Below are 20,738 nucleotides of genomic sequence, written 5' to 3'. Positions count from 1 at the left end.
TGAATATTCACATGCTTAAGGCCATTTAAAGTAGAGACTGGCTTTCCTAACATATCAGGGTTCTTCCAGCCTCTGAGGGCAAGAGACAGAGAGGAAGAGAAATACTTTTTGGGGAGAAAGCACTAATAAGATAGGAGTTCCCCTGAAATAATTAGCAATATAAGGAAAAAAAGAGAAAGGGGAAAAAAAACACCCCAAAAAAGAACCACACACAAACTTTCCCTAAGGAAAAGCTTCAAACTTATGAAACCTCTATATCCACAAGTCATCGGGGGTATGGCAAGCATGGGGCCGAGTGCTGCAGCAACACCAGGACACATGCAAGATGTTCTGCATCCCACATGCACAGGGGATTTGCAAATATGTTCGCAACGAGCAAGTCCCCAGGGAACCAGGGAAAACTGAGTAGCTACAACAATCCTAATTTGCCAGCTGATACAGATGGTCTTTCAACAGCAAGATAATAACATGTCTTAGGAAACCATAAGCCCCCCCAGAGAGAAGAGGGTCATTTTGGCACTTAATTTCTCCCAGTCTTCTCAGGAAGCTCAGCAGGAAATGGCAGAGACTTCCCCCACTGCATAAATTCTTTTATGAGGTTAAATTAGATTAATTCCCCCTGGGAAGATTACTGCTCTAGACAGTTGATGGGTGCTCTTACCTTGATTCTCCTGGTGCTTCTACCGCAGTGACTGAAACAGCACTTAAATTCTTTCACAAAAATAAAGCTCTGTTACCTGCAGGCAATGTATACCCACTTGGATTGAATGCAGAATACACCTAAAATCCTAGCAGTACTTCCCCTGTTTCTTCTGGTTTCCAAACATTCAGAAGAAAATTGAAACTCAACAATTTCTCCTTGTTTTCTTAATGGAACCGTGACAAAGCTGCTGTGCAATTACCTGCTATGGGGGGAAAAAAAGAAGGATAAAGCAAACTGCAGGAGTTAACCTGCAGCAGCAAACGAATCATTTATGTGCCCACACGTGGAGCCAAGCCTAATTTGTCAGAGTAAGTATCAAAGGCTTTGAACACAGTCATCCACTTGCTGGTGTCACCCTCAGACGTCTGGTGTTTGCAGCATTAACAGCTAACAGTAACAAAGATGCCTCTGTAAAAGGAGTGGTGGAAATGTCAGGGGAGATGCAAGAACAAGAAGAAAAGATCTCTGCACCTCTGAAGGGTAGTTGTTCATGTGAGAAGCCAGTTCAAGACCCAGAATGGTTAGGAGCAGTTGGTGAAAGCAACGAGGCATATGAAGACAGTTTCTCCCTGGAGCAGCAGCTGGGGAGGAGAGGAAGACAGCTGCAGCACTGCCCCAGGACATCCCACGCGCCACCCTATTCATTTCAGGGTATCTGACAAAGGTACTCAAACATGGGGATGATAGTGCCTGTATCATCCCAAAGCTTGACCCTCAGCAAGCCTCCAGTGGCCCCAAGTGCGGGCGCAACAGGACAGTGCAATGCACTGCATGGATGCACTCTTCCCACGGATACTGCGGTTAAGGTGAGTTTGCTAACTCACTGCTCAGGGTCAGGCCAAGAGGTTGGCTACATTGACCACCAGACCATGAACAGCAGTTCCCATCCATCCACTATTGGTTAACCTCTGTGGCAGCCGTGGCAAGGAAAACCAAGAGCAACCCAGATTGAATCATTCACTGCAGCAAACGCAACACTGTTCTCAACCTCCATTATCCATCCTTATGCTCTCACAACAGCATCTCAAGCTATTTTTTCAAGTCAGCATTTAGCTTTTTCACTACCTAATACGACATTTCCTCTCCCTTCCCCCAGCCCGAGTATTTGGTGAAATTGCTTCTTCTGCAAATTGCACTGCAAATGCTGAACTTTTGCCAGTTAGACAGGGAAAGCCTTGACTAAAAATAAACCACATTTCAGAAAATAGATCCCTTCCCAGTATGATGTAGTGGATAATGCATGCAAGCAGACCTGCCAGGAGAACACAACCTCCATATTTGCATGAGAATCTCATCAAGCTCAATATAGAGACAGCTGCAACTACTGTGACTTGTCCCATCTTAAAAAAAACAGGGAAAAAAAGGAGCGAGGTAGGGTTGAGGGAGAGGTAGGGTTGAGGGTCCTCAAGTTTCCACCTGTTTTGGCAGGAAGAGAAGTGCCACCAGGCACTGCCTGTACCCCCTGTGAACGCAGCTGCTCATAACCTATAGCGGAGGAAGAGGATGACACACCACTCCCTACACGGCCACTACATGATGCAAAACCCTCAGGAATTACAGGAAATTCACTGCAATTCAGGTGTGTAGGAGAATGACTTGCGCTTTTGCCACCTGAGTCACCAGGAGTCTGGGGCACTGACTCAGTGCTCGCTCCCTCTGACTCAGATGCACCTGCGACAGCTTGCTAGCAAATGGAGGCACTCCCGCCTTTGCTGTTCCCCTTCTCATTATGGTTCTCCCTTTTAAAAAAGAGGCCTTCTACGCTAGAAAATTAATTTAAGAAAAGGAAAGTACAACGAGAAGGCTAGCATGGGAAGCACAGGCAGTGCTCTACTAACCAGCTCTGCTTTAAGCTCCGAAGTGGAGAGCAAGTCTGCTTGCATGGTGCAATAAACCCCAGGAAATGCAGGGGAATGAGGTGGAAACGGCTCCGCCCTGACTCCTACTCCTCCAGCGCATTCGCCATGCCGCCCAGACAGTCCTGGATGAACCAGGTTTTCAAGAAAGGTTGCTTTCCATAATGAATCCATTTCACTTTTTTAGGGATCAAGAAAACTTCATGCAGCGAGTTACGGTTATGTCCTCCTACAATCAAATGGACCATTCAGGCAGGCCAAATGCAAGGCAATGCCATTTTGGGATGAGATCCATCAGGGATGGACATTTGCAGAGGAGCTTATTTTGCTCTGTAAGCTCTTATGGCAAGCTGAAGGCTCGAGCTTGGTGTGCCAGTCCAATCCCTCCCTGTCCATCAATGCTCCCGCGGTAGCATCCATCTACCCACTTCTTAGACCTCCCCTGAGCGACCACAAATGGCAAAATATTCCACTCCAATTCCAGTAGTTGCACACACACCTCTGGTCAGCTGGGAACATAATTCCAGGTAATAAAAAAGTAGCCTGCAATCCAGCCCTGTATTTTCTCCTCCTCAGAGCAACGCAGGAATTGAAATCAAGGTGCAAGCGGACCTGCTGCTAGTACAGTGAGGGGCATTACTGAAAGCATGTTTGGCATCTCGGTGACTACAACTTAATCAAGCAACCCACTTACAGTGCTGAACAGTTGCAGACAGCACAGATGAGATTTTTCAGTTGAGCACTGATGCCTTAAAGCAATAAATATATCAAATAACTCGGGCAAAAGGATGCACCGGGCAGTGCAGTGGAGACACTACTCCACTGCTTCTGATAGCAATCAGTGGCAGAGCAGAGCAGTAATTATCCAGGAAGGAATAAGCTGCTACAGGCTGTTCTTGCCGTACATTAAGAAAACAACAGCAGATTTGTTCATGGTTGGATACCAACATGAAAACAGCTTCCTCCCACCCCCACTCAGGGCAGCGGGCAGACACATGCTACAGGGGAGCTACCAAAGGCCAGCAAAGCAGGAGGGCGCAGTAGCAGCGTGCGCAGCTGCAAGCTCAACCGGGATTCCCCAGCTGGTGCTATGGGAAGGAAAAGGCTGTGCCTGCATTAGCAGGGAGCGTGGCCTCCCAGGAGCTGCTCTGCAGCAATGCTGTGTTTTCCAATGCTTTCCTCAGAGGGCTGTCAGCAAAGCTAAGTGCAAACCTTACCTTCTGCCTGGATGTTTTCACAACACATCTGAACGGAAGAAAACTATTCACTGCGGAGTGGTCTCTCCCACAGTATCTGTCAATCCACACCCGTAAGGCAGACTTTGCACACATTTCACTCTTGGACACATACAGACCTTCTCCCCCTCGCCAAGAGCGTGGCAAACATACCTGTTCAGAGCATCAGCTTCTCTTAAGGCACTGACAAGGAGCCAGAACACGATCCCCATCGGCATACAGGAACTGGCAAATCCTTTAAGCATTAGAGAGAACAGTAATTAGTGACACTAATAACAACTGGCTGGTGAAAGGCAAGGATGCCAAGGCAACCTCGCGAGAGATGGGAGGGTGTTAGATCCCTGCCCTGAACACACTCCTGCCTAGCCCTGGCACCACAGCGGAGGTACCCAGCATGAGGCTGTCAGGGGAATTCTCCAAAATCACAGAAGGAAGCCAATGTAAAAAGCAAGCCAATGAGTCCCAAACCAAGGCTGTTTGTCCAGCAAAGCCTCCTCAACTGAAGTTCATGTCTAAGTACAGGGCAGAAAAGAGGCTGATAAAGGGATGGAAGCAGTCACCTGCACGACCACCCTACTCCTCTCTCTGAGATGCTGCTGAAGATCTGCTCCACAGCACTTGTGCAATTTCTTCTAGTTTGCAGAGCAAATTAACCTCATCTGATGTTAGAGCCAGGCTGCTTCCATTTTTTCATTATTATTATTATTGATTCATCATTATGATTTCATAATATAAACGGTTTTATATTTCCCACTGATTGCTTTATAAAGCTTTCATACATGAGTCACACAAAAGACACCTAGCAGCACTGAGCAAAAGCTGTGACAGAAGTCACCTCCGTGGGCTGCAGAAGCACCACGCTGCAGGCATGCAAAGTGCCTGCTGCATGCCAAAGAATAGATATCAGGGAAAAAAAAGATGTTTTACTGGAAACAAATCTAAGCAGCCATAAGGAGACGTTTTTCTGATGATACAACTGATACAAAGGTCACCACGTCTAATACGGTTTTACTTTTCCCATTCTGTTCATGCAACAGTTCGGGGACAGCAACGACCTGGTGGATGAACAACCATCCTCAAGCGGGTTTTAACAGAGAGAGGATTTGGAAGCCGGGGGAGGTAAGGAAACAGGGTGGGACAACTTCTCCAGTCAAAACACCAAACCAGCAAGGGGAAGGTACAGGATCAGCCTGACAACGTCTCACATATTTCCTGCCAACTGGACCTCGTTATGAACTGCAAGAAAACTTACTCATGCAGCGCACTGGTTTACCTTGGACTGAGAAAAAGAGACTTGCTTGTTTTCCCTAGTCTCTGTGGGTCACTCACAGATGTCAGCCATTGCCAGCTGGTATTTAAAGAACTGAGAAAAACCGTAATCCATTCGGCCCCCCATTTTCCCCTTTCTCCTTTCCCATTACAGAAGGGCTGAAGGCATTTTTAAGGATGAAAACAATGCTGAAGACCACAAGACCACAGCACAGACCTTGGACTCCAGCCTCAAGCACAAATTTTCCATCACCATTTATAATTGCTCTCTCTGCTGCTTTATATTACCACTCTAGCCAAAACACAAGTTATTTACTCAAGTTATGTACCTCCAGGAAGCTCTTCTATTTTTCTTTTGAAGGCAGTAACTGAACACCATTCTGCAGTAGAATATAAAGTCTCTACAAGGACAGAAATAACATGACAAATCCAACCTGGCCAATAATCTTCAGTCACAGTTTATTTATAAAAGTATGGAAAGACAACTTTCCTCCCCCAGCAAGGAAATTCATACCTTAGCTTCACATGGCTTACGTCTAAAGGGGCTGCATAGCTTTGTAGGAGTTCATCTGCATTGGCATCAACCCACTCCTGCACCAGGGCTCAGCATGTGGGGGAGAGCAGCATGGCTGCTGTGCAGACAACCTTTTCTCCCTTCCTCCTCCAGCTCCTTTTTCCTCTAACAAATTTCTCAATGCGATGGCTACTATTAGACAACATTGCAGAAACATCACTAGCAAAGTTCAAACTCCTCGCCTCCTGGTACTGCTGAGCAAGGCAAACAGAGATGCTTGTAGCTTCTCTAAGTGCTGCTGGCTGCTGGATTTAATCAAACCCATATGAGGGTGGCCTGGCCTGCCTTCCCAAAGCAACCACAGCTCTCAGGCAAAGCATTTTGTCCCACAGCAGCCAGAGATACTGGAAACACAGCTGAGTCCTAGGGAATCAGCCCCTCGTTCCCAAACTCCCTTCTCGCAGTGCCCAGCGCTGTCACTTGCCCCAGGGCTGCTCCTCCCTAGAGACACAACATGACCATGCTCTCGGCAATGCAGAGCATGGATGACACACTCATGTCAGCAAAGCTCCTCTGCTGCCTTCCTGCAGCTCCAACTTGTTCACCAAAATATGCATTTCTTGGTGTCACCACCCCAGCAACCTCTTTTTGTCCTTGACCTCAATGTCACAACGTATTGCTTGTTGTCAGACTGAACTAGTGCTGCAGAGACACGATAACGTTTTATTTCATCTAATGCAGCAAATAAAGATTCACCAGAGTTTTAAAAAAAAAGTTATGAAGCATAGGAGCAGAGGATTGAGTGATACTGGGCAACCTACAAAGGGAGAAGGAAGCATCACCAGATCAGGAGTGAAAGGTGCAAGCAAAACAATGGGGCAGAGAAATAGGAGAGCTCTGCATAGCAGGAGCAGCCAGAGAAGTCCCCCATGCCATAGGCAGTAAAAGAGAAGGGTGGCACTGGCCAAGAGAGCAGGCGCATGACCTTGGGAGACCTGCCAGGCCCCAAGCCTGACCGTGCAGCTTTGCTAATGCCCCTGTCACAAGCAGATACACCCACCATAAAAGAAACCCTACTTTAAAGCCTGAATAGGGGGATGGGGTGTTTCCTGCCAGCTTTGAGAAATAATAAAGTTTCCTTTAAGAGGCTTATGCGAATTTTCTCCCCCCATCCCGTGATGAGCTTGCAACACCAGCAATTTCAAGCTCAAGCAAACAGCTCTGGCCCCTCATAACCAACAGCAAGGCTGAGTGTCTGCACTGCTTTTAACAGGAAGAGGCACAACCCCCTTCGACACAAGCACACACGACGAACTCTTCAGATGCGGCTAGCATGTCAAGAGTTACCAAAACCACGCCAGCTCCCCAGTCAACAGACCTTGAGAAGTCATCATCAAGGCGATAACATACTTGCAACAAGCACCTAACACAACAGCTTTTCAGCCCAAGATGGGTCAGATAAATCATAGAATCATAGAATCGTTAAGGTTGGAAAAGACCCTTAACAAGTCAGGCAGGAAGATAAACCTACGCCTAGCTGTACGGCTAGAGGAGAAGAGGACAGCAGGATTTGTCCTGCTTGCTCCCAGAGAGGCACTGACACATCAGGCCCTGGTCTACAGCATATTTAAGCAGAGAAATCATAGAATCACAGAGTGGTTTGGGTTGGACGGGACCTTTTAAAGGTCATCTACTCCAACCCCCTGCCATGGGTAGGGATATCTTGCACCAGATCAGATTGCTCAAAGCCCCGTCCAACCAGACCTTGAACACTTCCAGTGATGGGGCATCCACAACTTCTCTGGGCAACCTGTTCCAGTGCCTTGCCACCTCATCGTAGAAAATTTCTCCCTTATATTCAATCTAATATTCTCCTTGATACGTTCAGCAGAAGATTTTATTTAAAAGCTGTGCTGAAATTCCTCCTGGAGGGATACCTCCCCTGGGTTAACTGGGAAGCTGAACGTTTTCAGTATGTACATGAAGCCATTAGTCAGCAGTGCACCTCAAAGGACTTTACCAACACTGTAGCGTCCCAGAAATACTAACACACTTTGCAATCCTTACTCCTCTTTCACAGGGAGAGAAACTGGGGCAGAAGCAGGATATGCTCTACCAGGGGCTACAGGGCTGCCCTTCAGCAAGCCATGCCCACTCCCACGTCAGCTTAACTGATCCAAAACTATCCTTTGCTGCCAAAACAGACAGTCCTGCCTTTTCGCTTCTCCCCTGTCTACACATCCCAGTCATCTCTACGCTTGTGGTAGCAACCATCGCTTGCTTGATCCAACTGGAAGCCATCCCAGAAAGAAGAAAGTAAAGGGGAAGGATTTCTGGCAGGAGAACAGCCTGAGATCTGCTAAAGCTGATGGGGAGCACGACCTCAGGAAGATGGCACAGCAGTACATCTAGAAACCTGGATGAGGCTTTCAAGTGCTTCGACCCATCATAGCTTTGTCTTTGCACAGTGGTAAGTCACTTCAAAAACATTAATGGCTCCATTCACTGCTCAATGTGCCCAGCCACTCATTTTTCTAAAGACGCACCCAAAACAGCCTGATGAAGTGCTCCCTGAGGTCTCCAAACTAGGCTGATGCACCCAAACAGCAACACACCACAGCTATGCAAGCCTCACAGCTTACTAAGGAATAGTGGTAAAACAAGATTTCTCCAAGAGGTTTGGGGATTTTTTTTTGTGTGTGTTTTGCCATAGCTGAAAGGTTTTCAGGAGAAGAGGAGCAAGGACAAGCATATGCGAAGGATCTAGCAAAAGCTCTTAAGCAAAGCAGACAGCAGGATGCTGAAAATAAATACGCAAAGCCCTTTGCAGCACCAAAGTTCAAATCCATCTGGACATTCCTGAGGCTGTCACGGCAGCCTACAGAAGGGATTTTCCAATTCCTTGCAGAGAAATGCTGGAAAATAAGGACGGAAAAACACAAGCACAGGCTCAAACTCTAAGCCAGCCCTTCATCCTCAGATGTGACCTCCTTCAACACCACAAGGAGTGCGGAGGGAGAGCGTGGCACAGCCCTGCGTAGTCCCCACAGGCTGGCTTGTCCAAGCCCCCTCCACCTCCATCCCACTCCTCCTCTGGCACAGGGGTGGATGGAGGGGTCCTAACGGACCCAGGTGCAGCTCAGGGTACCGGAGGGGCTGCCAGCACAAGCCTTCACCACCCAGCCAGCCACCTCACCTCTAAAACCAGCCAGAGCACAATCCCCACCTAAAGAAGTACACACCACGAAGCTGTGCTGAGTGGAGGCAGCTGATGCACCGGCATCCCCAGAGGTACCATCCAAACATCCCAGCAGCAGTCCGACAGAGCTCCCCTACCCCAAGCTCCTTACAGGGGTGACAGAGGCAGAGCTGATCCTCTCTTGTTTTCCTAAGTTTACACAGCATTAGTCACACCAGCTCCTGATGAAGCTGCCCTGGGGCCCCCAGGCAAGCCTTCCCTGAGATCGCTGCTGTTTCCTCACCGAAACCACCAACTCCGCCAGCTCTCGACACGAACAGACGAGCACAGTTAAAACCCTCACAGTCAAGCCTCCTTTAAACACCCTTCACAGAAACACCCAGAGCTGCTCTTCCACTAAATGCAGCTTTTTTTTTTCCCCGCACCAGAAAAAGCACAAAGCTACTCAAATTGAGTTTCCATGGTACTAAAATCAATTACCCAGCTACGCATCTCCAACTGCCCCGTTCTCAGTTTTCCTGATAACTGTTACCATGCAGAGCACATGCACACCCCAGAAATATCCCAAAGCATCCTTAAGAAAATCATGGACTTTATTACAAACCTCAAGCTTTCACCTGTGTAGAAATTCATCTTATCTTAGTTTTAAAGAAAAAACAAACAAACCACAACGGATTAACTCAGGCCAATTTTTACAGAGCAGAGTTTCGGAAGTTAGCTGCAGCTAGCTGTAACCACAGAGCTATGCTACGCAGGACACAAGAGCCATCGCGCATGCGACATTTATGCCAGGGACCTTTCAGTTACCTGCATGCCACCTCCTGGCAGCGGGGACTTGGGGCAGAGCACAGCTTCTCGGCTTGCAGGAAAAAGCAGCTCATTGCACTCACCAAGATGCAAATGACCACCGAGAATAGATGGAAGCAATGCCCACGCCTGGCTCAAAAGATGAGCTGCCAAAGCAATCAAGACAGCCCTTCAGCTGCACCTCCCGAGAGGCCTCCTGGCTGGTGCCACTGGCTTTGCAGCACCACAAGGAATCACTCTGCAACACAGCTTTGCAAGCAGACGTCTGCAGCAGGAGCAGCCTCTGGTGCACAGCTTCTTTTGCTCATTTCTTAATATAATTTCTTGAAATTAAACAAGAAGAGCTAAATTCATGCTCTGTCAGCTCAAGGAGGATACCAGCTAACACAATCTTCTCATTTCAAAGCCTGACACTTCCCGCAGTCGGAGAATATGGACTAGCAGCACTGTTCGAGCCAAAAACTAAACATCAGGGGTGTGTTTCCCAGCCAAGGGCTGGAGGGGCAATTACCCCTCCTGCCCAGCCTCTCTGGGGATGGACCTCCCTGTCCATCCAGCTGCCCCCGTGCCAGATCCAGCACCCTGCAGGAGATAACTGCTTAATCCCGCAAGGACTGAACCACTTTGACATGCCGCAGAAAGAGGACAGTGGAGATCCAGCCGGCATCCATGCTCAAGGCAGGAAAGCAGTAAGGGAAGAGGTCCCTGTAAAATCCCAACAGATGACTTTGAAAACCATTTTCTTAGGCACACAGGGGGCTGACAACAGTCCACCACTGCCAAAGAGGGGCAGAGATCCCCCCGTCTCCCTCCTGTTCCCTCCACTCTGCGCTGGAGGGAAAAGCTCTGCCTGCCACCAGGCCTCTGCCCGCCACTGGACTGAGCGCTGGTGCATGAGAGGGCAGGACAACAACGATGTCCATCTGGACCCTCAGACGTTAAAAGCATGGTGACGGCAACGCTGCAGGGAAGAAAGCTCTTTGCACTCTCACTGGTCTGCAAAACGCCAGAATAAATGAGGGGATTTACAGACCAAGCCCAAAAGCAACACACACTTGCGGAGCCAAGTCCACCCCTTGTCTCTACACATGCACCATGCCATTTTTTTCCACGGAAACCGGATTACAGCATCCCACTTTAAGAGGCAGCTAATCACATTTTAAACATGTCAGCTGGAAACAAGTTCAAACCCTTCAATGGTTAAGGTCTTCTGAAGCTTATTGGTTTTCTCAGCTATATGTTATATATCCCCCATTCCCAATTCAACTTCAAATTCCACCTGCTGTATCTCATGGCGTCTTTCTCTTGCAGTATGGGAGACTCTGAGCAGCCTCCAGCCAGATCTCTTCACCACACAGAGGTACCAAAGCACAACCACCAGGTCACCTCTGAAACGCCCCAAAGCTGAGCAAACACAGCATCAGACAGTCTCCAGCCTCAAAAACTCAGAGAAGACCCAGAGGAGCTGACTCCCTGATACCACAACATGAATTAATGCCAAGTCCAGTTGCTTGTGGCTTTTCAACAGGTGTCTTGATAGAGCCCAGCACTGAGGCAACATTGCTCACCAAATGTCGTGCTGTTCAAGGTATCTCTAGCACTGCTCAGCATCCTTGGTTCACGACCTGCAGAGCCTGCTGTGGGATTTACCCCATAAGTTCAAGACAGTCAGAAGGACAATGCTATCAGGCTCTATTTGCTCAGCCTCTAGACATCTAGAGCAAACAGGCTTGGAGTCTCCAGGAGGCCAAGCAATGGTCCTACCAGCCCTTTCTGCTAGGGAGCAGTGTGAGGGGTGTCAGTCCACAGCAGCTCAGGCCGCTCCTCCACAGCTGTGCTGGTACAACTGCCTGGTCAGCCACACAGCAAATGAGATTAGGATGCAGATATGGCTCAAAAATACTTCGGTAAAGAACAAATTCAGTGCTTGGCCACCCAAACTGTTGTACCAAGGCAGCAAGAAGGTGGCTCAACCCTGTACCTCGGCTGGAAGAGCCATCAAGAAAATCAATGCTTTGCAGATCAGGTACATGTTTTCCTGTGAAAGTCATGCAGCAAGTCAGGGAGCAAAGAAAATAGTGATAATTTGAAACAATTTCAGTAATTTTATCTGGTTAGCACTGTAATCAGCAGCAATAGCACACGCAACACTTTTGACCCACTTTATTACCACCCAAAGGAAACAAACATATTACATCCTCCCTGATAAGTCCCCCCCATTCAGACAACCATGCTCTCATGACCAGTTTTGACTCGTAGAACCGGGGGGGGGGGGGGGCGGAGGGGAAAGAGAGAAACAATAAGAACAAGACACCACAGACACAACATTTTTTGAGAAATTGAATTTCTAAACATGTAGGTCATTTTCTTACCTGTTCCCTCCGCATCTACTCTGCATTGAAAAGTTTCACAAGATACACAATTCACTATCAGTGCAAGTTTGCTTCACTCAAGCTCAAATCAGATGTCAGAGCTATGAAAGCAGGAAAGGAGACACAAAAATTTTATCTTGGGAAGAGAAAACCATGCTACTAAACTAAAACTTGAGTAGTCAGCTACGATGCAAATGGGGGAAACTTGAAGAAAAAAATTGTGAACAGCAATTGCACTAGCTCAGACCGATAGCTGCATCCCTCCAACATCCTGCCACCGCGGCGGTGAGCAGCAGCCATGGCTCTCGCACACTTGGTTGAGGCAACTGCCAGACGGCTTTCCACAGCACACCCTCCATGCACCTGACAGGCTGCAGCTTTAGCAGCCGGGGAAAGGCATGCAAAGCATGATACTCACTGATTGGGGAACAGAATTGAAGGGAAGGGGAGGCAGGAGATTTAAAAACTCGAGCCAAGTGGCGAGTCTTAATGAGATCCTGCCAATTTCTGGTGAGGGAGCTGGCCCAAAGTGTGTGCGTAAAGAAGCCAGGCATGTCTGAACAGCTACTGCAAAGAAAAGTAAGAGATGCATGAGCAGCCTGTGGACTTTGGACAGCTGTCCCAGCTGCTGCTATATCACTGGCAAAGCATGCACCCCACTTTGCTTAACAAGCAAATCTCCCCCACACCTCTTACAGCAGAGGAGGCATCGGCAAGCTGCTGAATACACCAACAAACAAGCATTTCCGAGCAAGCTGGCTTTAATTCTGCTGTCAGGATGCCAGCAGGGCCCCAAGTCCTAAGGAGATCAGATTTGTACCAACACAGGCAAAGCTGGTGTGATGGAGGCACTTGGGGGGCTGAGCATCCCCAGCACCTGCTTCCTCTTCACAGACCTTTTCCCCCCCCTTGGACTGATGACAAGTAGTTTCCCACATGGAAAATACTGCGCTGAGCTCCAAAAGGTGGGGGCAAGTGCCTTGTTTGCTTGATTTTTGGGGTACCACAGAACTGGGGCTCATTGGCACTGTGAGCTCCCACCCTGCTGGACACAACTGCTCAACAGCCGCCTGCAGCACAGGAAACTCCTCTGCATAAAGCTGAACGGTGCTGGCTCCTGTGTTTGATTTCCAGGATCCGAGCCACAAGGAGAGCTAAAAATATCCCAATTAACCATTCCTTTTCAACACAAGACTCGCTGATGGTGCCACAAGGGTATTATACAACTGCAAACAGGAAGATGTGGTCTGCAAAAAAAAAAAGAAATTGAGCTGGGAAAACAGCTGGCCAGGACAGTAATCTCTGAATTCAAGTGTGGACCACGCCACCCAAAAATGTGGAGGAGCTTGTGCTACTTGCAATTGTGGTGGCTAGCTCTGATGTGCTTGCAAGCTTTCTGGTGTGATATACACAGGGTATCATTTTTGCTCTGCATTGATTACACACAGAGAGCTCATTCTGGCTATATCCCATGCAAGCTGTCTCCTGAATCGGATGGCTGCTTAGCTCTGTGTCATCCTGCATGTCAGGAGTTAAGCAGGAAACTTTTATTCCTGGTAAAACCCATTGCAAAGAGACAGCTAGGCTCCGGAGCTAAGGATTTCTTCACATGCAGATTTATCAGCAATTTTTTTTTATCACTGCCCGGTCTTTATGCTGATATCTAGACTTTAAACATCATCTGTGGGTAATACAGGAGTACATTACTCACAGCGGCACACCCGGGAGAACAAGCAAATCCTCTCCATTTGAGCCCGAGCATTGGCTTTACACTGGAATTACATTTATCTCTCCGGAACTAGACTCCCATTAATGGAATTACCAGGCAGGCTGCTTCAGACTTAACACTTGAGAGAGGCGGGCTGGGATGGCACTGCTCCAGCCTCAACCCGCAAAGCCTGCACTATTTCTCCATCCTCCAACGAGCTGCTGCCCTAACAAGCCCGACCCCGTGACGAGAGCCAGCGAAACAAAAGAAATAAACACGGACTGTCCAGGGCAATCAATATCTTTCTAGGAACACCCAGGCCTCTTGCCAGCTCTCTTCCAACCCCAATTTAGCTCTCCTGCAGCACAGAGGGGGATGGCATGTGCAGGAGCAACCGGGTAGGATGCTGAGCCGGGAAGCACAGCTGGTGCTCAAGCAGGCACTTAAGGGAGGTGAATCTGCACCAGTCCCTCTGGAAATATCTGATGCTGAGGGTGTCAAAGCAAACCCACAGCTAAGAGCACCCATCCACCTCAAAAATCACACAGCAAGCCTTGAGTCTGAATAGTTGTTTCAGAAATACCCACTGCTACATAAAATGGGTACGCATATCGTAGCAAACAGCCAAGATTGCTAACCTCAGCACTAGAGATTATCTTGCACAGGCTATAAAACTACCTTCCATCACACGGCAGCTATTGCACTCCCATGCCGAGAGACTTGCAGCATGGCGTGAACCAGCCCCTTAAACCACCCCTGTACTACCCAATAAAACGGACAACTGAGTGCCACAGGCTGCCGAAAGCTAAAGGGGATGCAGCAAGCAACCCTACCGCAAAGCTCCACCGATAACACTGCAACTTCAGCATCTCTGGGGGCTGTTCTTTGCAGAGAGTAGGTTTGTTTAGGTGGGGTTTTTTCTAAGTCACCTGCAAAGGGACTTCTCTGTCCTTGGCAGGGAGGAAGCATAAGGAGAAAACAGAGATTCACCAGCACTTGGACAATGTTTGCCCCAGGTATGGAGACCCAGGTGCACAGCACTGCCAAAGCAAGTAAAAGATAGCAAGGGGAAAGCTTAATTGCAGAGTATAGATGTGCTCTTACAACAGCTTGAGCTGTGGGAGCTGAACTACTCTCTCCTGTAATTAAAATGCAGGAGAGGAAAGCACAAGAATTACTCCAGTGTAACTGTGAAGGACTAACAGGCTTTGAGTTTCAAAGTCGATCTTAGCACGCACTCTTCAGTGTGATTTTAATTCTTAAAAAAGAAGAAAGGAAAAAAAAGCGGTTTTGCTGTGAGAAAAGATCCTGCACAACCCTGTTATTAAACCACACAAGGAGCAAATGAGGGAGACTGTGACTGGGGCTGATGAAGCAAGGCTGAAGGCAGTCCTCTCTTCCCCTCTGCCCCTGCATTTGCTCTGCCAGTTGCTCTCAGCAACATAATGATTCAGGGAGGCAGACTGCCCCGTGACAGGAAAAACACATGTAACACCCAGGCGGTGAAACCTCACATCTGAGAGCATCTATGCAAAACACAGCCTGAAACATTTTTTCCAGCTCCACAGAGTCGACTTGATGTTTTGCAAAACCGAGCTGGTGAAACACTATCGCTTGCATCGACGGTGAGATTTGCCAGCAGGAGATACTTTCAAGCATTTCCCTATTTTCTGCATATCGGAAAAAAAAAAAGCAGCTTATGGGCAAGATTACGGGGTCCTGCAGCTCAGGGTCATGTAAAAGAGACAGGAGGACATCAGAAGAAGAAATGACACACGTGCAACACTCTTCAGTCTGGCACCCAGGGGAATAGCTTAGCTAAGAAAACAACTTTCTTTTTAAAATAATGATAAAGGTAAGAAGCTGTCAGACTTATGAGTCAAGCTCCAAGATAAGAAATCATACTGCTGGATGGGTGCGGCTGCCTGCTTGTTTGGTTGCTGTTGGGGTTTTTTTAAAAGATAAATGTGTCTTTTAGAACATGTTTATTGGCCAATCTTTCCTCTGCTGAAAAAAAAAAAAAACCCAAGAAGGAAGCTCACAACCGTGAAAAAGATCCATGAAAGGCAGGACAGTTTCCGAAGGGCTAAGATCATGCTTCACAGGCCCTTTAAAGGAAGATGCAACATACGAGTACATTGAAAGGGATGAGAGAGGAGCAAATTTAAAATTCTAAGTAGTTTGGTAACATATCATTCAGAGAAGCTATTAAACAAACTCTGCAAGAGGCAGAGCCCATTCACAGACTGGAACCTGTCAAGGAAAAGAAATAAATAATTTTTTAAAAAATCTATTTTTCAGTTGTAAAGCTGCTGATATATAGGAGTATTGCATCAGAAGTTCACAGTCTGAAGGAGGCTAGCTCAGCAAATGCATCCAGGAAAAAATGTAACTTATACATCAGGGGAAGAACTAAGGCAAATCCCTTCAGAAGGGTATAAAATTGACAAGAGAGTGCTTTTGAATCCAACAGAACAATGGCTTGAACACAGCTGAGATAGAAGTACAAAAGTACTTCAGGAGAGCAAACAGTGTAAAGCACCCAGGAGCTCGATGGAGCAAAAGCTGCAGCAGGTCCCATCGCTCGCTCCAACTTCCCTGCTGCTCAGTGAATTACAATAATTTGGGGACAGGCATCACTGCCTGCAGCCCTGCCAGCTCAGCCCAGGACTTTGCTGCTCTCCAAACAGCAAGGTGTTAAGCAGCCACCACTGTGGTTATACAACAGAAGCGATTTTGTAATCATTTTGGTTTAGAAAGCTTTTTGCATTGGCCTTCACTGCTGTTCGGTTTTGCCTTTTCTTATTCAAGAACATCAGAGGGGAAGAAAACTGACTGAGCACAAGGCAAGCCCTTTACTAGAACGACAGGTTTTTAACTAAACCCTGGATATCGCCCCTGCTGAACACAGCTTTAAATTAAAGCATCAAGCCCATGAATAGCCTCCTCTTTCTCAGCACAGCGCTGGCAGGGAAAGGTCCCAACACTCTCACACGCTTTGCTATGCATGCCCTGATGGAGCGCATCCCCTTTTCCTGCCAAAACCAGGGCACCAAATCCCAGCTGGTCTGCAGCTCCCCAGAAGGCTCCAGCACATGCCTTCATCCGCCATTTTGATGTGCACCCGAAGATCCCTGCTCCAGACCCAGCATCACCTTCCTTGTCCAACAAGGAGATGTTGCCCTTAACTCAACTTCAGTTGAAGCACAAGAGCAAACGGAACCATTTCTTGAGGGAAAAGACCTCACGATTCACCATGGTGCCAGATTTCACTTTTTTGTGTGTTGTTTTTAAAGGAGGTATTGCAAGGCAAGGAGGGGGGAAACCAACTGCAAGCAGCAGGTTCACTAATTCAGGCACTTGAGCTGCTGCATCTCCAAGTGCCCCTGTCACCCACAGGGACCAAACCCAGCTGTCCCACCAGCACTGCCAGCTACGTCCCAGGCAGCAGGCATTTTGGGGGCTCCCCCAGCTGCCCACTGGGCACCCAGGCCATACCTCTTGCACCCTGCACGTCCCCAGGGAGCAGCAGGGCTGGGGAGGGCAGGTGAAGGCTCACCACCCAGTCCCCCCAAGGAGCATGCCTGGCTGCTGGGAAGGCAAAGCCTCCCCTAACAGCAACCAAGGTGATCACGGGCAGCTCCTACGCTGCTTCATCCAGTGGGGGGGAAACAGTCTTTGGGTTTTGGTTTGTTCTGTTTTGACCTCAATGCAACTCCACCTCGACTCAGAGGACCCCCCCAGTCCCCTGGCAGACTCTCTGCCAGGTGCACAGCCCCATGCTCTGACCCTCCACATAGCCCCCGCCTGGGGACACAGCCCTTTGCAGCCCCCGCTCCAAGCACACAGCCCTTTGCAGCCTCCCCCCACAAGCACACAGCCCTTTGCAGTCCTTCACCTCCCAAAATGCTTTCCCGTGCCCACCAAGCCCTTTGCAGCCTTCCCGAGGCCCCCATTCGTGCAGCCCTGTGGACACCCCCTCGCATTTCATGCTTTCCCATTCGGGGGTGCCCCAGACACACAGCTCTCTGCAAACCCCTAGATGCTCCTGGGCGCACAGACCTTTGCAACCCCCCCCCCCCCCCCCATGCCCCTGGACACATAGCCTTTTGCAACCCCGCCCGGTGCCCCCGGATACACAGCCCTCTGCACACCGCGTCCCCCCCGATGCCCCCACGCCTACAGCCCCCTGCAACCCCCCCGTCGCCCCCAGACACATACCTTTCGCAACCGCCCCCCCCCCCCCGTGCTTCCCCACGCACGCTCCCCGCTGGCTCCGCACGCCGCCGTGCCCCCGGGCGGACCCCGCCGCGCCCCAAACCCTCTCCCGCCCCGCCACGCCGCCCGCTCCGGTGCTCACCGCGGGGCGCCCCGCGGGCGGCCGCGAGCTCCTGGCGCCGCCGCGCATCCTCCAGCGCGCGCCCAGCGCGGCCCGCCGCGCGCCTCCGCCAAGCCCCAGCCGGCGCGCCCCGCGCAGGCGCAGTGGAAGCCCCGAGAGAGGCGGGCAACTAGCGGCGCCGCGCGGCGTCTCGCGAGAAGAGAATAGAGGCACGGCGGGAGGAGCTGTGGCGGAGCAGGGGAATTAGCTCAAATGGTAGAGCGCTCGCTTAGCATGCGAGAGGTAGCGGGATCGATGCCCGCATTCTCCAGAGTCTCTTTTCCTCCCTGGTGGCCAGGCCGCAGAGCTCTGCTTTAGCGACCCAACCAATGCGTTTTGCTTTTCTCTTAAAAATTCCTTAAATTCTTATTTGCTTCCTTAAAATTCCTAAAGGTACATTTACTTAACCTGTGGTTTAAGGCAAGCAGAGAACTGCCTACTGTATGCACGGCGTTGCAAGAGGGCCGTTTGCTTGCTCATTTTATATTGCACAAGGCCTGCAACAGGGAGCAGCACCCGCTCCCGCCGGTGTTTCCCTCGGCAGCTGCGGCCGCAGCCCTCACCTGCTCATCCCATCCAGGAGCCAGAGAGCCGCAGAGATGCCCTCTCCTGGGAGCCTCCGACAGAGCCAAAATACTCATTTGACTGTAGTAAATTTGCGAAGGAATTAAAATACCTCAAGGAGGCATTGATGTTTGTGCCATTTAGTCAAAAAACTAGCAAGATTTTGCCCAGTGAATTTATCCAGGTGCAAAGTTCAGGCAAATATTAAAATTCTTCACATTCTTCTATTATTCTACTGCAACAAGTCACAAGGAATAATCAAATGCTTTAAAAAAAGACAGCGGATTTTAAAAACTGAAGGTGTATCGTGAAAAAACCCCAACCCCATAGGAGTACACTCTGTTGGCATTTCCATCCCAGTCACAGGCTGAACTGGAAACCAACGGTGGAAAACAATTCCGCACACTTTCTCCAGTTACATGTGTGAGGAAATTACCTTTCTGACAAATTTCAATGGCAAAGAGTGGAATTCAGCTTTCAAGCTGCTCACAGCCCCCAGCCTACACCCGAGCAAACTGCAGAACATCCCATCCCCAGACCTCTGCAGTGGGCCTGGGGTAGGCTCACCCTCCTGCAGAGCACACGCCCGAGCCCTGGAGTGTTGATGAGGGAAGAGATCTGGCTTGGAGCCCATGCTTTTAAATCCCAGGGGACTTCCCAGCACGTTCATCAGATCCCCAAGCAGGACTGGGGGCACGGTGGAGAACAGCAGTGGGTGCCTTCCAGACTGACCAAGTTCTTCTGCAGCATCCTTCCATCAAATTGCATCTTCAGAAAGAGTAAGAAGCCTTAATATTCCTGGGTCTCCTTTTAAAAACAATAAACCTGGGGAAACTCTTTTTGTCTAAATAAATCTCATGTGCAGAGATTTTTGCAGAGCAGCACTACTTAGCTATGGTCTTTTTGTGCATCTATAGCCACGCCATACCCCAGGCTCAAGTCCTGTCTATTTTACTCTTCAACTTCTGCAGGTCTTTGAAAGTCATTCTAACCCCACTGCTCTTCTTTATAGGCAGCATGGATGTTTAAAAAGATAATTCCCAATTAATTCCCAATAGCCCAAAGAAGAACTGTATTGAAGAGAGGATGCAGTGGTTTTTCAAAGTGATTATTTGCCACAAATACCCATGAATTCTCATGGGTAGTCGCATGGAGACTAGAGAGAGATGTCTCCACTGGCAGTGGACATCTACCAGTCCTTTCCAGAAAATGGCAATGGTAACATGCAAATTGAAGTGTGAAAAACAGATGAGTGTATGGTTGCTGGGTTTTTTTTAGCTTGAAGATGTCATTCTTGACTTTTAAAGCTGATTTACACTCAGCCTTCTGAGTCCCAGACAAACTCATGAAATAACCAGCTGTTGCTACAATGGTCTTCAAAGCTTCGACAAATGATTCGAGTCTTCCCTATGCAGCAGGATTTAACAGGAAAGTGAAATCCATTGCAGTCTCCTATTTCATCAGCTGCTACGCAGCCGGCATGAAAAGACTGTATTGTGAAATACAGTTGTGTCTATGGTCTGGTCCTCTCATTTTCCCCTGTAGCTTTGGCCTCATCTCAGCCCTCAACCCCTGCAATATCTTGGTGACCACGGGCAACCTCGGGATGACAGAAAACTAAAGGACCGTAAGTCTGGTCAAACTGATGCTGCATCGCCCTCTGCAGACTGGCAGGCAACAACTGCCACGTGTTGAGGCAGAAGATGCAAACGAAAAGCAGGGTTGGGCGATAAAAGTCCCCTGACCATACTTTTTCTGCAGGTCAGTGCAATGCAGTGGTTGATGAACACATCTGGAAGGCCCCATTTTCTTGGGGCCCCGTTTTCACTGGACCCACAGTGAAAGACTGTATATGCAGGGATAAACTATTACACATACACTCACAGCACTATTTCATTATAATGATTCCCACCTCCCAAAAAATAAAATCAGCATGAAATGAAGAGACCAACTTTTCTTTTACAAGAACAAGATGACCACATCAGAACAGCTAAAAATTCCTCCCTAATGCCTTTCTTGTGGGAATCTATAATGAGCTGCCACAGTATGAAGCATCCATATGTGTGCGTGCACACATGCAAGTCAGGGTGAGCATTTGCCTGTATTTGCCAAGGAGCCCAAAACTTGCTCAGC

At 48.8% G+C, this 20,738-nt stretch overlaps 1 protein-coding gene across 2 annotated transcripts in view; it reads right to left on the bottom strand.

The window, feature by feature from the left end:
* Positions 1-18,091, bottom strand: part of LOC309593633 (USP6 N-terminal-like protein) — an 82,517-nt gene extending 64,426 nt beyond the window's left edge. For both annotated transcript variants that reach the window (XM_082318502.1, XM_082318500.1), the window contains exons 1-2: positions 18,024-18,091; positions 3,948-4,029 (exon numbers count right to left, since the gene is read on the bottom strand). The gene's annotated coding sequence lies outside the window, so the exon portion shown is untranslated. The remainder of the gene's footprint in view (positions 1-3,947; positions 4,030-18,023) is intronic.
* Positions 18,092-20,738: the final 2,647 nt, after the last annotated feature.

Source organism: Platalea leucorodia, assembly GCF_965183815.1.
Source record: "Platalea leucorodia genome assembly, chromosome: 7".
NCBI lineage: Eukaryota > Metazoa > Chordata > Aves > Pelecaniformes > Threskiornithidae > Platalea > Platalea leucorodia.
Note: the sequence above shows the minus strand (reverse complement) of the source record. Positions and strands in the feature narration are given on the sequence as shown.